Source organism: Lissotriton vulgaris, chromosome 6 (genome assembly GCF_964263255.1).
Source record: "Lissotriton vulgaris chromosome 6, aLisVul1.2, whole genome shotgun sequence".
Taxonomy (NCBI): Eukaryota; Metazoa; Chordata; class Amphibia; order Caudata; family Salamandridae; genus Lissotriton; species Lissotriton vulgaris.
Window position 1 is genome coordinate 135,902,226 of NC_141694.1, and position 17,315 is coordinate 135,919,540.

Below are 17,315 nucleotides of genomic sequence, written 5' to 3' on the forward strand. Positions count from 1 at the left end.
CCACCTCCTAGAATTCAATTTTCTCATCCCAAATATTAAAATTTTCCTACCCGCCCCTTGGGTTCACGTTCCCATGCATAGAGTACAGCAGTATAGTACAGTTCACAATAGGTAGCAACAGAGTTGCAGCGTCCAAGGTAAGATTCTGCTTTCCCAGAGAAGTTCTCAGGCGCATTGTGCCTCAGGAGCCAGCTGGCTTGTTTCAGCTTCTGCGCAATGGTGTTTTCTCTCCTGTCATGTGACTGTGCCCAGCAGAGCTTCAAGTATGGCTCCGCTCCCGATTTCCCAGCCCCAGAGACGCGGTACATGAAAAGTAAGCGAGAACGAATTAAAATCACATATAAAACGATTACACTGTATACCATGATAAAATACTAACCAACCCTTATTTTATAATGACTATAGCATTATTGGTTTAGTGCGAAAAGACAGATAGGCTAAAGCAGCAGTAGCAAGCAGAATGCGTGGTGAGAGACAAGCAGCCATGTTTGCAACAGTGCGCATGAGCACAAATTCCCTCCAGAATGCGAGTGCGTCACATCACATGGGTATGATCGACGCATGTGCAGACTGAATTTCAGCGAAGCAGCCGATTTTAGTGCAAGCTTCGTTAGTATGAGAAAAGACATACAAGCAAGCATCCTGGGGACACCCGCGTGTTTGGGAGAACACTTAATAAATGACGAACAATAGTGTTAATATGATTATACGATTTAGGCAAGGGTTTTGTATGAGAGCAGGGCGCTTGCACGCGAATCCCAGCTCCATCAGTATAATCAGCCAAACTGCAATTCCCATCATGCAAAGTGCCATTGGGTAAAATGCCAGGACTACATCGCTGTTGGCTTGAGTCCAATTAGCATCTCTGAAGTTATAGGCGGGAGACTAAAGGGCCTTATTTTAGTCTGGCATACGAGGTACTCTCTCACAAATGTGGCGGATGTCACACCTGCCGAGCAGGACTTCTAGGCAACAGACGGGAGAGCCGCCAAACTCTAAGGCCCCACATCTTTCAGGGCTCTGTAATAAAGGCATCTTTAGGTTAGATGTATGGAGTTTGATAAATTAATCCTCACAATAATTTGTCCGTTTAATTTACCAGAGAATAACTTCCTTTGCTACACACTGCAGCTGCTGCTTTTGCTTCTATTAATCAATGTAAAAAGACCTTCATTTATAATTTTACCTGACTTAACCTCCATTAGGTCAGCATGTTGTAGGAATATTTCACAATGTTAGAAATATTTAGCCCCACCATTTCTCAATATCGTTTGAATTTTAAGGCCAAAGACCGTGAAGTCATGGGTTCTGTGAGGTTCTGTTGGTTGACATCCGTAAAGCACAAATGATCTGACTCCCTTTGCATTGAGCAACAGAGATGGACTTTTGACCCATCTATGCCTGGGTATAATAGCCTTAGAAATCCATTGTTTCTTCATATCGTGGAAGTAGTTGTTGCGAGGCACAGTACTTTATTTGTCATTTCAGGTGTGTTATGTTCCTGCAGGTCAATCTAGTCTCTCATATTGATCACTCCCTTTTCATCTGAACCCAATTCTCCTCTACAGCTCTAAAGTCCCTCCTCTGCTACTCCCAGCACGCCTCATTTAATTCCCATACCTTCCATTGATACCGTCTAACATGAACACAAGAAAGAAAACACTTTCAAGTAACACCTACCCCAGCACCTGAGCTCAGGAAGAATTTTGTGAACTGACTGGGACACCCTCTTCCAAATGCCTGGCATGCAGCCGCATATGATGCAATAGGTTGTTGCAATAGGGATAATCAGTTCATATTGAGATAGCCCAAAAAGAATGTATTTGTTCAGTAATGGCATGCCCAGACATGAACCCTGCCACACCATCTGACTTAGCTTAGCAGGGAGCCACAGGTCAGTAATGGTGCTGCAGGGCTTAGGAAAGGTCTGTCGATTGCTATCCACAGCGAAATTATCCAGAACTTTGTAACCCACATTTCAGGTACACATCACTGGCTCAGGTATTGAATTCCCTGTCCTTCCCCCGCCTTTGTTCCCAGCTCAGCTCACCTGCCACACAAGTTCAATGCTGACAACAGAAAGATCTCCAGGTGTTTCAGGTGTATTATTTACAGTCATGCTGTGTTTGACTAACGTGATCCAATCGCCTGGGGGTAATACCCTTAGGTAAACTTTCCTCTTTTCAGACATTCTTATTTTTCAAATTTTGTTTATTATCTACTTTTATGTCCCATTGTTAGCATTATTCAACCAAACCTCGAGGTACTTTCTCCTGATGACATTTTCATCTTGGGCATGAAACAAAGACACTGGATGATCCTCTTAATGTTTAAAACTTTTATATATATGTGTGTGTGTATATATGTGTGGGAGTGTGTATATATCTATATCTATATAAAAAAAATATATATATATATATATATCGATCCTGCTGGCAGTTGCCAGGAGGTAGTTCTATTAGGGCCTTGTTTGTTTATTATATATATATATATATATATATATATATATATATATATATATATATATATATATATATATATATATATATATATATATATATATATATATATATATATATATATATATATATCCAGCAACATGCAAAGGAAAACGGGTTTATTTCTCCATAGTCATACGCATGGTAACACGAGCTGGATTTGGGCCCAGATCTTTTGACTGGGTTGAATGTGTGACATTGATCCACATTCGGTCCATCACCTGTTTTGCAAACTGGAAATGGAGTGGTAGCGTTTTTTGTCTGGAGGGGAGTGCGCCAGCAGTTTCTGTTGCTTTGTGTTGCTGGATACACGGAAAGGGTGACCTTCGACCCTTGGGCGCACCGCTGTCCTGGTGTCCCGGCTACTTCGAAGGAAGTGTGGAACCGTGTGTATATATGTGTATATATATATATATATATATGTATATATATATATATATATATATATTATATTGTGTGTGTGTGTGTATATATATATATATTGCTTCATACCACATCTGTCCATTCTAAGTGCAGGTGTCAATAGTTTGTAATTTAACAGTACTCGTTTTATCGACGTCAGACGAGAGTAAGCAGAGTTGGCATTGCCACCCTAAATAATCAGGGCACCATGAGGGTATGAGAGCGCATTTGCTTTGAGAACCCATTTTGCATTGGCAACATTTCCATAGGAACCAAAGGCAAAAAGATGATTTTATTTCTTAACACTAGTTTATGGTTTTGGAATAAAATTCTGAACACCAGTGTTCATGCCCTGTGCCAGGGGAAAACTTGCTGATAACAACCAAGACTGAAGAGAGCGCACAGCCATGCGCATCCTTCCTTTGATGGACTGGCTCTTTGCTGGCCAAGCACTTTTTTTTTAGACTGCCCACGAAGCACCGTTGCCTTGTGACAGTGATTCTGAGTTTAGTTAGACATCCAGAAGTGTAGAAGTGGTAAGTCACCCTTCTAATAAGAGTGCCCCTAGTCTTGGATTAGATTCACTGACGTGTTTTACTTGCTGGAAGCTGCATGTCACTTGGAGGCCTCTTAAAATATGTGAGTGAATGTGCCGTTTCATTACAGCTGTTAACATTCTAGTGCTGCTTTGGCCTCGTGGCCTCAGCTGCACAGACCTCTTCCTGTGATGTCACAGTGCAGCAACAAGGCAGTTTGAACTAATTTTAATGTGTGTGACTGTTGAAGAATGGAGAAGAAACAGAAGGGTGCTCAGTGCTGTCATCCTGTCATTTTTGCTGAAGAGAAGGGCCCAAGCACATAGAGGCTTTATTTCTGTTAATGGAGCATTGCGTTCGGAAGTAAACTCCCTAATCGTAGGATCCATTTTTGTGACCCTGACAAAAATTATATCCTGGCCGTTTCATTCATCTTCTATTGCTTCCATTTTATCCGCTCCCTCTGTCACTCTGCCTTCTCTCACCCACCCCCTGTTGAGTTAATTCCCATTTTAAATCTATCAGCTCTTCAAATTAACCATTTGATCCGTTCAGCCACCAGATCATCAAACCCCTGAACTTCTCTTATGTGCCATCATGCCTGGCGTTCCACTTTAACTCTGGCGCCTCTCTTTATTGCGTCCAACCTGAAGTGGTGCTGCTCTCACTGAAAGTCCCACTTCATCCCTAGCTAACTATGGGCCTGCCTCATTGTTTCCAGTCTTCTAAAGAACATTACTTTTTAATGGACTGCCCCTTCCTTAGTACTCACAATCTGTTGTACCCCTTCAATCTAGAGTCAGGGTGATACAGTCCATGCAAAACACTCTTACTCCTGTATCCAACTTCACAACCTCTGATCATTACAGTCATCACTCTTTCTTTCTTCTTCCACCTTTCTTCTCCCCAAGCTACTGAGAGTTGATGTCTCACAAAGCTCCGTCCTTGGTCCTCTTCACACTCTACACATCATCCCAGTGCAATATAATCACTTATTTGTGCTTTTCCGGTCATCTCTGTGCAGAGGATACCTAAATCTCTCTTGTTTTTTACTTTCACGCCTCCTCTCCGGACGCAAATCTCTAACTGCCATAACCAACCGCCACTGGTTGGTGGCAGCTCGTGTACGCTGATTCAGCCCAAACAGAAATAATCAATTTTCCTGAAGCCTTACCACCTATCTCTCTCCTACTCTATCGTTTTGCAGCCCTTGACATTATCACTACAAAATTCTTTGGTAGAAACTTTCAATCGACTTCAACGCTGCAATAAATATAGGATTGTTCACGAATAACACCGACATCCTCTAGATATCAGTTATTGAAAATACGGAAATTCGGTTCATTCATACAAACAGGACAATGATTTCTTCACTTATCATCCATGAATTTGACTACTGTAAGCCTTTACTGGTAGATCTCTTTTTATGTTTGTTTACTCCATTGGACTAAGCTGTTAATGTCATTACATGGCTCTCTACAGTCATTAAATGGCTCTCTATAATCTTACCAGACTCACTCCAAGCTCTTAACTCTTTATCTAGATGGTCGACTGTCCACATAAGATTACTACATGCTATAGGTCTTTAAAAAAAAAAAAAAGATTTTAAGCGGATAAACGACTCCTTTCTGAACTACCTCTGGGAAATCCTAAATTGTTACAGGCCTACTTGAACCTAGATTCGGCCCACAAAAGTTTTTTTTTGCAACATCTGAAAATATATGTGCTCCATCCACATCCGCACCCTTTCAGTTGGGACCACTGATTTTTCGGACAGGCATCGAAGGAGCAGCTCATGCAGCAAGAATTTTCTGAAACAATATCTCCACATTCTGGCTGGCTTTGAAAGCCTGCTAATGTTTGTGAATTATGCATGTATGTACTCTCCTGTTATTGTTCAGCATCAGTTAGCCATCCAGTGTAATTGACTTCTCTTTGTACTCCCCTCAGAACTGACTGCTAATGCACGCTTATCAAAATGCTTGGTTGTTCCTTGATAAATCAATATAATAAATGACTGATGGGATGGATCAAAGGCAGAGTGAAAGAGGTGTCTAATCTTTAGTTGAGGACAATGAATCCCACATCTAGTATTTGGGAGAGACACATTGTAGCCTCACAAATTCCCTGCACTGGGAAGGTGTACCCTCATACAAAGTGGGGTTCACTGTTAAGACAGACTCTGATCTTCTTACAGGAATACTGTTCTTGAAGTTAAAACGAGGGTTAGGTTATGGTGTGATCTTCGAGGAGCTCTGCAGTATGGGAAGCTTGTTAGTCATGTGCGTTCTTTTAAAACCATCTGGTGAACTTTGCTAAATGTCACCATCTTTCAGTGATCTACATTCTATTATAACATTGGAATGTTGGGAGCTCAATTGAAAATAATGGAATGCTCCTGGCTTTTAATGGCCAGTAGAAGCCCGGAGCTTCAACATTCCAAAGTTGTCGTTCACAGCTGTTGCTCTGAACAAGAACCTTACGGAGCCCAAGGGCATTTGGTTACAAAAGTTGGAACAGTTCAAAGTAAGTCTGCTAGTCAGAGATGCCAGATCTCAATCCACTCGGGCTCTGTGAGGTCTTCGTTATATTCTTCTGCCCTAGAGTAGCGGAATGTTCTAATAGTCTTATAGCCCTCTGTAGTTGGGCTATACTGTCATTAAAGTCCCACTTCTTTGTTAAAGGCTTGAGCCTTTAACAAAAGAGCGGGCCTTTAAGGGCTGATCTAGCCTGCTACTGTGGGCTGTAAGACTATATTAATGCAAGTTTACTGATGCTTAAATTCTGCACACTGCAGTGATGAAAATGCAAAGGGTGTACTACTATTGGTTTTAATTCCAATCAATAGTTTCAATAGCTAAGTGTTCAATACGCTCTGACCTCACTAAATAGACCTAACAAGGCATATGTGTTCACTTTGGCAAGCAAGCCCAAAGCGTAAACCCCCCACCCCCCTCTTTTTTTTTTTTATAAAGAGTTTTAGCATAAAAGGTGACACATTAAGCTAAATTATAGTTTTCACAGATTCTTTGAGAAAATGCCACCGCTGAAGATGCCGTATATAATAATAATAATAATAATAAAGCATTTTGTAAAGCGCATGGCTGCACAACTGTGTATCCCCGCGCTAATTGCTAACAGAAACTCCTTACAGCTCACCGAAACAGTGAGAAGGGGGATGTTAACGGGGGAAGAGATGAGTCTTTAATTTAGCTCTAAAGAGGATTTCTGATGGTTCCATTCTCAGCTATGCCGGGAGGGCATTCCAATGCTTTGCTCCAAGAAAACTAAAGGAGCGACCACCTAGTCTTACTCTATTGATCCGGGGAAGTTTGAATTGTGACATACCCGAGGATCTGAGATTTCTGGTAGGACGATGGATAGTAAGAAGATTTCTCAAATAGGTGGGACCTTTGTTGTGTGCAATTTTATGGGCATAGCAGAGAGCCTTAAATCTGATTCTTTCTCTCATTGGAAGCCAGTGCAGCTTGGACAAGGTAGCTGTAGCGGATGTTCTTTTTGGTAAACCTAGCACCATGCGGGCGGCCGCATTTTGAATGCATTGAAGCTGGTGCAGTTGTTTTTGGTTCGCACCTAAAAGGAGAATGTTTCCATAATCCGGGTGGGGCGTTATTAGTGCATGCACTAACGTTTTCCTTGCTTCAATGGGAACAAGATCAATAGTCTTACGCAAGATTTTTAACGTGCCCATACATTTACCAATTATTTTATTGACGTGTGTTCTTCCCGACAAATCTGAATCAATCATTATTCCTAGATTTTTGACCGTTTCGACTGGGTGGGGGCAATCGCCCAGTGTAGTAGGCCACCAAGCCTGAGACCATATTGAGGTTTTATTCCCTACTACTAGCACCTCCGTTTTGTCGCCATTCAACCGGAGGCAGTTATTATCCATCCAGGTGGCGACCGTTGCCATGCAGCTAGAAAAATTGGAGGCAAATTTTTCGCTGTCTGGGGTGAGTTTGAACATGAGCTGGGTGTCGTCAGCGTAACTGACAATGCCCACCCCAAAATTCTCTACGACTCGAGCTAGGGGTTCCATATAGATGTTGAACAAAGTGGGGCTCAAACTGGAGCCCTGTGGTACCCCATAGCTGATGTCGCGAGAAGATGACTTGAAGGGTGGGCAATGTATTTGGAATGATCTTTTTGAGAGAAAAGATTTAAACCAGGCAAGGGCATGATCCCTTACTCCAATGTCTGATAGTCGGGACAACAGGGTGTCATGGAGCACAGTGTCGAAAGCTGCACTTAAGTCAAGCATGACAAGTGCAGCTGTCTCCCCTTCATCTACCATCTTACGAATGCACTCCGTGGAGTAAAGAACTGCAGACTCCGTGGAGTATCCAGGTCTAAAACCAGATTGTGTTGGATGAAGTATGTTTTCTTCTTCAAGAAAAGTCATCAGTTGTTTATTGACTATTTTTTCTATAATCTTAGCGCATTGTGGCAAGAGGGAGATGGGTCTAAGATTTTGATATTGAGTAACCAGGAATTTAGGCGTCATTTTCGACTCAGATCTCTCCTTTGATCAACATGCTAAGACTGTAGCCGGCAAATGCTTCGGGACAATAAGATCCTTAAGAAAGTTCTTCAACTTCCTCCCACTCGACGCCAGAAAGAGTGTAACAGTAGCCCTTATAATTTCACGACTAGATTACTGCAACGGCTTACTGGCAGGGGCAAAAAAGAGCACTCTCGCGAAACTTCAGAGTGTGCTCAATACAGCTGCTCGACTTGTACTCAAACTGCCCCGCAGAGCTTCCATCTCCGCAGCCCTTCGATCCTTACACTGGCTACCTCTCCACAAGAGAATTTTATTCAAGATTCTAATCGTCGCCTTCAGAGCTTTCAATAATTCCGGTCCAAAATACCTCCACAGACGTTTTCCCCACTACACCCCCAGGCGATCTCTCCGTTCGTCCCAGGACAACCTCATCCTGCCTGCAAAGTATAATCTGAAGACGAAGGGAGGTAAAACCTTAAGCCACCTGGCCACCAAAGCATGGAACAATCTGCCCAAACACCTCAGGCAACTAACGCAAGAAAAACCATTCAGAAAGGTTCTGAAGACTTGGATCTTCAGCCTCCCCGATGATCTCACTAAAGCAGCCATCTAATCCCTCTCTGTTCTCAGACCGGTCATCAAGGATTCTCAGCGCCAAGATGCTCCTTCCGGAGCGAACGCCGCGCTTTACAAATACCCCTACAAAATACAAAATACAAATAACCGGAATGTTTGGTTTTTTTTTGAGAGGGATGACTTGTGCTGTCTTCCATGCTTCTGGGACGTGGCATTCTTGGAAGGACAAGGTGATCAAGTGTCTGATTTGATCAATGAGACCGTTGTTCATGATGTCTTTGATTTTACCTAAAGGACACACATCATTTGGGGATCCTGAGTGGATGCTATTGATAATGCTGATCAACTTTTCTTTGTCAGGAGTAATGAAGCGTGTGAGAGTGGTTTTTTGGGTAAGAAGTGGTTCTTTTCCTTCTGTGACATGATTTGAAAAAGTTGCATGTATTTTCTCGACTTTATTGACAAAGAAGTCTGCTATCTGGTCGCATATGTCATCAGAATATGTGTCCTGCATATCTAAGGTAGTGGTGTTTGTAAGTTCCTTATAAATGCTAAAAAGTTCTTTCATGGGGTTAGTTGCCTCTTCAATTCTTGTCTGGTAAAAGGAACTTTTCTCCTCTCTGACCATTTTCTGGTATAATTTTAACTCTAGTTTATATAGTTCCTTAAGCTCAGGTGAGTAATTTTTCCTCCACTTGCGTTCTATCGCTTTACAGTGTGTTTTCGCAAGTTTTAATTTTTCCGTATACCAGGGTTCAGATTTGGTTCTTCTGACGGGGGGTTTGGACGTCCACGGTGCAATTGTATCTAGTGCCTTTCTCAGCCATGTTTCATAGTTCTTCCAAGTATCTTGTAAGGAAAGACCTGTTGGAGGAGTGTGTTTCTGTAATTCACTGACCATGCGTTCCGGGGTGTAGTTTTTCCAGTTTCGTCGTTTTGTGAACATGGGTTTGTTGGGGGCTAGCTTACTCTTGTTAATGGGAATATAGAAAGTAATCAGATGGTGATCAGACCATATAATCGGTGTAGGGGGGAGCATTTCAATGTCCTCCCTGGTAGAAAAGACTGGGTCAAGGAGATGTCCCTGTTGATGCGTGGGGGAGTTTGATAGCAGTGTTACTCCTATCGCCTTTAAAGCAGTTCTCAGTATTTGGGCTTCTTTAGCATTGATATCTTCCAGATGAAGATTCAAATCACCTAAAATCATAAAATTATGATGTTTTATCGCTAAATGAGTGGCTAATTCTATAAGCTGGTTACAGAAGGAAGTTGCGTTTCCAGGGGGACGATATATGAGAAGACCGGTAATGGTCATCAATGGGGTCACTTTTATTGCGAAGGTCCCACATTCACTCTGAGTATTAGCAGTATGAGTGAGTGTGCATTGTAGATCCTTTTTGCAAATTAATGCTATTCCACCTCCTCGTTGTTTGGGTCTGTCGATTCTTAAAAGGCTATAACTCAGAGGTATCGCCTCTACGATGTCAGGGGCTGAGGAATCGTCTAACCATGTTTCTGTGAGAAACAGCACATCATAATCTTGTGTCTGTAATATCTCACGTAATTCCGTCTTGTGTTTTACCATCGATCTACAATTTAACAGCAACATTTTGAGTTTGAGTGTAGGGGCATTATGTAGAGGAGCCTTGCTAAAGGAGTGGTTACATATGTGACAATGTTGCGGAAAACAGTTGGGGTCAAAGGTATGTAAACACAGTTTGTTGGCGGTCTTACCTAAGTTATGTAGAGTTGCGCTAGAGTAGCGTAGTATCAACTGGTCCACTATCTTAGCAGAGCCTATATTGGTAGTAGGGGAGCCAGAGTGTCCTGCCCCGCGCTCCGGTCGTTCGCGGACGGGCGCAGACGGGCAAGACTCTGGCTTGACTCCGGCGCGCGACCGGCGCGCTCGCAATGCGCGTCCGCTGCGCGGAGCCATGGACGTATGCTTTTAAGCGCTCGGTAGCGCGCCGTGCAGCGTGAGCCCACAGCAATATGGCCGCTGCCTGACTCTCGCGTTCGCCTACACCTGCCTGTAACCGGTCATTAAATCGACCGTGCCCCCAGGACAGCAAGTAGGACGCCTGACGATATTCTATGCCTGCCAAATGAAATCAGCGCTAATGAGGCCAAGTAACACAAGTTTTAAAAGATTGTAGGGGGGAGGGAGCGGACACACGGGATAAAAGTAAAAATAGATCGGTTCACAATTTTAAAAAGCTATCCTCCCGGCTCAAGCCTCAGGAGTATATGGTAGCAATCAAGGAACCTCATGAGCCTTTCCTGCTTTTAAGCGCTCGGTAGCGCGCCGTGCAGCGTGAGCCCACAGCAATATGGCCGCTGCCTGACTCTCGCGTTCGCCTACACCTGCCTGTAACCGGTCATTAAATCGACCGTGCCCCCAGGACAGCAAGTAGGACGCCTGACGATATTCTATGCCTGCCAAATGAAATCAGCGCTAATGAGGCCAAGTAACACAAGTTTTAAAAGATTGTAGGGGGGAGGGAGCGGACACACGGGATAAAAGTAAAAATAGATCGGTTCACAATTTTAAAAAGCTATCCTCCCGGCTCAAGCCTCAGGAGTATATGGTAGCAATCAAGGAACCTCACGAGCCTTTCCTGCTTTTAAGCGCTCGGTAGCGCGCCGTGCAGCGTGAGCCCACAGCAATATGGCCGCTGCCTGACTCTCGCGTTCGCCTACACCTGCCTGTAACCGGTCATTAAATCGACCGTGCCCCCAGGACAGCAAGTAGGACGCCTGACGATATTCTATGCCTGCCAAATGAAATCAGCGCTAATGAGGCCAAGTAACACAAGTTTTAAAAGATTGTAGGGGGGAGGGAGCGGACACACGGGATAAAAGTAAAAATAGATCGGTTCACAATTTTAAAAAGCTATCCTCCCGGCTCAAGCCTCAGGAGTATATGGTAGCAATCAAGGAACCTCACGAGCCTTTCCTGCTTTTAAGCGCTCGGTAGCGCGCCGTGCAGCGTGAGCCCACAGCAATATGGCCGCTGCCTGACTCTCGCGTTCGCCTACACCTGCCTGTAACCGGTCATTAAATCGACCGTGCCCCCAGGACAGCAAGTAGGACGCCTGACGATATTCTATGCCTGCCAAATGAAATCAGCGCTAATGAGGCCAAGTAACACAAGTTTTAAAAGATTGTAGGGGGGAGGGAGCGGACACACGGGATAAAAGTAAAAATAGATCGGTTCACAATTTTAAAAAGCTATCCTCCCGGCTCAAGCCTCAGGAGTATATGGTAGCAATCAAGGAACCTCACGAGCCTTTCCTGCTTTTAAGCGCTCGGTAGCGCGCCGTGCAGCGTGAGCCCACAGCAATATGGCCGCTGCCTGACTCTCGCGTTCGCCTACACCTGCCTGTAACCGGTCATTAAATCGACCGTGCCCCCAGGACAGCAAGTAGGACGCCTGACGATATTCTATGCCTGCCAAATGAAATCAGCGCTAATGAGGCCAAGTAACACAAGTTTTAAAAGATTGTAGGGGGGAGGGAGCGGACACACGGGATAAAAGTAAAAATAGATCGGTTCACAATTTTAAAAAGCTATCCTCCCGGCTCAAGCCTCAGGAGTATATGGTAGCATATAAGTCTGGTCCCTGTTGGTCTAAATTGAAGAAAGATACAGATTCACATGAAAACAATCAACGAATCATACATAACCTCTCCCCCCTCCCTGAGCAAATGGGACCAGGAAGCAAGATGATACAGCACTCCTAGCCGCCATAACAGTCGGCAATCCAGCAGGGACGCCAGGTTCGGCACCACTGCAAAACCAGAACTTTCAGTAATCTCCTGGAACATAGCAGGGGTTAGTAAAATCTGCAACAATGAGAATTTGAAGCAGTTCCTGGCATGTGGGGACATAATCTGTCTCCAAGAAACCTGGGCCTTGACCTCCACCCCCCTGGCTGGGTATTACGAGTTCCAAGTGCCAGCAACGAAAAGGAACCTTTTCGGCCTCTCAGCCGGCGACTATCAATATTCATAAAACACGAGTGAGCACTCTGCTTCCCCCATCAACGTGAACACGGTCGGTCTACAAGCGCTACAGATAAGGGGTCCGAGCCTCACTAGCCACCCAATACATCTGCTTGTATTAAACTGCTACATTAACCCCGCACAGACCCTTATGAAAAACCACCTGGAGGCACTGGCATCTAACCTAGAGGACTTGTTAAACAAATACAACACACATCAGGTCATCTTAGCAGGGGACTTCAACTTAAAAGACCTAGATAACCTGGCAACCCTTCCCCGAGGCTCAGGAAGGGCGGCTCCCCTGCGCGACCACCTCCGCGACATCCTCTGCAGCTACAAACTGACATCAACTCATACGCAGAAAACACTATGCTCAAGCACATGGCAGCCACAACCCACTTTCCGGAACCTGTCCAGAATTGACTACATCTTGATAAGTGGAATACTGGCGGATAGAATGATTGACTTTGAAGTCGTGAACCAACAGGACAGCGATCACAGGCCATTAAAAGCATCATTCCAGCTGGTCATATCGGCCGCCACCCTCTACCACACCATCGGGGTGTCAAGCGGGGAGGAGACGCACACTGCCATGCGGAGAATCAAGTGGACAGACAAGACAGAGGGAAAACTTCAATCATGGCTGTGTCAGACACAGCAAGGGAGTCTGCTCGCACTTGGTCCCCCCACAACAGGATGGGTGCAAATCATCGAGGACCTACAAAATAAACTTGGCAATCCTAAATCACAAAATCCAACAACAAAAGTGCACTTCAAGAATCGGAAAACTTGCCCCCAGGATATCCGGGAACTTAAACGACTCCTGCGCAAGGTCGCCGCCTTCACAACTACATCAACCTGGACAAACACCAGACAGGTCATCAATACCATCAAGCGGATGAGGAACGACGGCGCGCCGGGGCCCAATGGGATTCCAGCGCCTGTCTTTAAACAGGCATCAGAGTTCTGGGCGACCCTTTTTACTCCACTCTTTTTAATTACACCTACCAGACCACAATAATCCCCGACTCTTGGAGGGGCTCCATACCGTTTCCCATTTTCAAAAAAAGCGACCGCTCCGAGCCTTCGAATTACAGGCTCATTGCCTTGCTCGACTTGGAGGCCAAGGCATATTCACACCTATTACTCAGCGATCTGGAAAATGGGCCGAAGAGGAAAAAATAATACCAACATATCAGACTGGTTTCAGGGCCAAGGCCTCTACAATGGACAACGTCCTGGTGCTAGCACATCTTTCAGCCAAGGCAACCCAGAAGAACCATCCCCCACTATTCTGCTGCTTTGTGGACTACAGTACAGCATTTGACAAAGTGGACAGAAAACGCCTTTGGTGGACGTTAGAAAAATGGGGGATAACACCGAAACTTTGAAGGCTATAATGGCACTTTATGATGCCACCTGGGTGCGGGTTAAAACAAGTACACACACTGTCACTCCCAAAATATCTACAGCAAACGGGCTGAAGCAAGGGTGCGTGCTGGCCCCCCTCCTATTTAATCTATACACTGTGGATTTGGGAGAGGCCCTAAAAGGTGCCAGTTTAGTAGCACCCAGACTAGGAAGCATAAGGCTACCACTTTTACAGTACGCCGACGATACAGCCATCATGGATCATACGAGGATAGGCTTACAAAAAGCTCTAACGGCCCTAAACAGTTTCAACATTGCCAACAGCCTGACGGTCAACAAAGGGAAAACCAAGGTCATCATCTTCGGACCGTTCCGTAATAAACGGCACGCACAGTGGCAGTTGGGGAACGCTCAAATACACTCTGTGGCCTCTTACAATTACCTGGGGGTTTGGTTTTCGGAATGGGCCAAAGCAAATGTCCACCTCAATCATCTGGCCTCAAAAGCCAATAAGGTAATACACCTGCTAAGACAACTAAACCGGAACCTGATCAGTCCCTCCGCTAGCCCAATTTTGATAGCTTTAAGAGCAAAACTTCTGCCCGCAATCTCAATCACTTACGGGCACTTGGCATTTCCAGGGAAGTTGGACGCACTTCTCACCTCTGCCCAAATTAAGGCGTATAAGTCGGTGTTACATATCCCATGGTCTGCAAGGAGAACCAGGCTGAGACTGGAGTTTGGCCTAGCAAGGCCAGACGGGATCGGCCAGGGGGAGCTCATCAAACTGTACCTAAGGACATTAAAGGCCTCGGCTAATTCCCTAAAATACCATCTGAGACCCATCTTTGAAGACCCAGCATCGACATGGCACATTAGGCTGGGTAAAGCAACTAAAGCCCTTAAGTTAGTAGAGGAAAATCTATCGCGGCAGGACATCCCGCTGAATTTTTGGAAGAGAGCCATTAACAAACAAGTGAATGAAATCTCCTTTGAACTTGATCATAGATCCATTTGTCGAAGCTCTAATCTGGAACCCCTAAACAACTCCTATACGGTGGGCAAAGCACAACCATATCTAAGCGAGGCCATCACAACATATGCCCGAAGTAAAATTCTATCCATGAGGCTGATCACGCTCGGGATAGCTGATTTCAACCCCGCTTGGGCCCAAAAAGGGGTCTCCACATCCTGCAGGCTTTGTACGTACAAAAGGGAATCCTGGCTGCACCTTCTTTGCTGCTGTCCTCATTTCAAGAGCGAACGTCGGTGACTGCTGCGCCCGATCTGCCTTAATCAGAGCATAACAACATGCTCAGAAGCATCAGCCCTGTGCTTGTCAACCACTAACACCATGTTCCTAGCGAGATCAGCGAAATTTGTCCACCAAATTAGTTTAGCACTGAAAACTCATAAGGAGAGTATCTCTTCATCTAGGATACTCACCACAACAAGAACTGACATGAGCTGAACTGAACCAGACCCGTTGTTCCACCGAAAAAGCCACCTGCTCGCCCTCGTAACCAATAATGCAAAGACTTATCCGACCCAGCACAAATGCTGGGAACTCCTAATCAATGGGACTAAGACTGTGGGAGTTGCATTCCTCTCTACCCATATTGTTCTCTCCTTATATACCATTATCCTAATCAGCATAGGAACACTCCTCTACTCTTTTTTTCTTTTAAACATGAAAGAAAGTTTTTTTTTTTTAATAGTATTACTGATCTTTGTACTTTCTCTTTTACTGTAAAGATTTTAATTAATTGTACAGTTAATAAAAAAACCTATAAACCTACAGATTCACATGTGAAAGATAACGTTCCAGTTGGATGCTCAACCTTCAGGAGTCCTGACATGAATTGCCAATGCATCCTGCCAAAGCACAGTGGATTATTACTATATACATGCTTCCATAAAAATGAGACTGCCCAGTTTTTTAAGATTTATGTTTGTATTTTAGAAATTTGGAATGCCTCTGTCCATGTATTAGGGCTCGCCTGCAACAGAGCATACATACTCTGTTACTTGTGAAACATTTTGTGAGCTTAGAATCCCGCCCATTGCTTATCATTGTTTGGCTTCATCATCACTCATTTGCTTGCAGCGTGTGTGAACGTCACTTCCTCTGTTTGTGCTTGAACCTCCCCTGGAACACGCCCCAGTAGTTTTGTCCTTCTGCTGCTTGCATCCTGGAAGCTACTTTTGTTTATTTTTGTTGAAGCACGCCATGAGTGCATTTGTTTGTAAGCTGTCTCCCTCATGTGGTTCATCTCCCTTGTCCTTGCGCTCCGATGTGTATCGCGCTCTTTTACCTGTGTACTTTTGTCCCCCAACCCCCTTGTCGCTTTCAACCGTGTGCCTCTGGCCCCACCCCATGTACTTCCGGGGTCCCCAGGTCAACAAATTGCACTTGTTCACCTGTGCTTGCTTCTGTGTCCCCCGCTGTCCGCCATATTGCTCCCTTCCCCCACCATGCTACAGCCCGCCCTGACCAGCTACTGGGCACCATTAACATGTTGCTTTCTCCTGCCCTTGTGCCTCTGTGCCACCACCTCCCATGTTGATCTCGTTCGTCAGCATGTATTTCTGTGCCACCCTGTCCTTGCAAATGGTGATTTGCATTGGTTTGTAACAAAAGGTAGCACATCACAGCTTAATTCATTGCCTTGTGTTATTTTCTGTAAGGGAGGCGTTCTTTAGGCGGTGCATGGGCGTTTCCATGTATCATCCAAGGATTTTGACGCAAATCCATATGTACTAAGACTTGTAGACATGGATTTATGCCAAAATCCTGCGCCAGCTGCGGCTGGCGTAACATGGAGAAATATCTTTAATTCCATTTATGGGTTGCATTTTGCAGCACACATTCATACAGGGAATAGTGTTAAAGCATAGTTTTTGTGCAAGGAGCCACTCCATCCTGCACAAAAACTATGCAGACCACAACGCAGGCACCCTTGTTTGTGCAGCCTGTGTTGGCACTCGTCTGCACAAACTGCCTCAGTGCATGGAGAGGCCAGAATTGCACCATTCAGTTCTGCTCTCTCTGGTTCACTTAACGCAGCGACGTTGCTTGCTGCCCTGCATTGTGTGAACTCTTAGTAAACCTAGGCCTGAGTCATTCATATAAAGAGTAGAATCAATCCAGTGTAGTAGTAACACTTTTTTTAACGTATTTCTTTATTGCCTTTGTTTTTTTTGCACCCTATGTATGTGTATCATTTACAACTTTGAAGTTTAGTAGTAACACTACATCATTTTTTCTGTTGGTATCTTTTTATGATACCTTTCTAGGCAGTAAATGTCCAACTAGCATTAGAACAGTTGCCAGAACAAACACTTTTCTTTATCACATGTTCAATAAAAGATCAAACCAAGCCCACGTGATTTGGTTACA

The 17,315-nt window shown here is 44.6% G+C and overlaps 1 protein-coding gene across 2 annotated transcripts in view; it reads left to right on the forward strand.

Moving 5' to 3' along the window:
- LOC147706905 (epoxide hydrolase 1-like) overlaps positions 1-17,315 on the forward strand; it is a 289,615-nt gene that overhangs the window by 97,245 nt on the left and 175,055 nt on the right. The window lies entirely within an intron of this gene.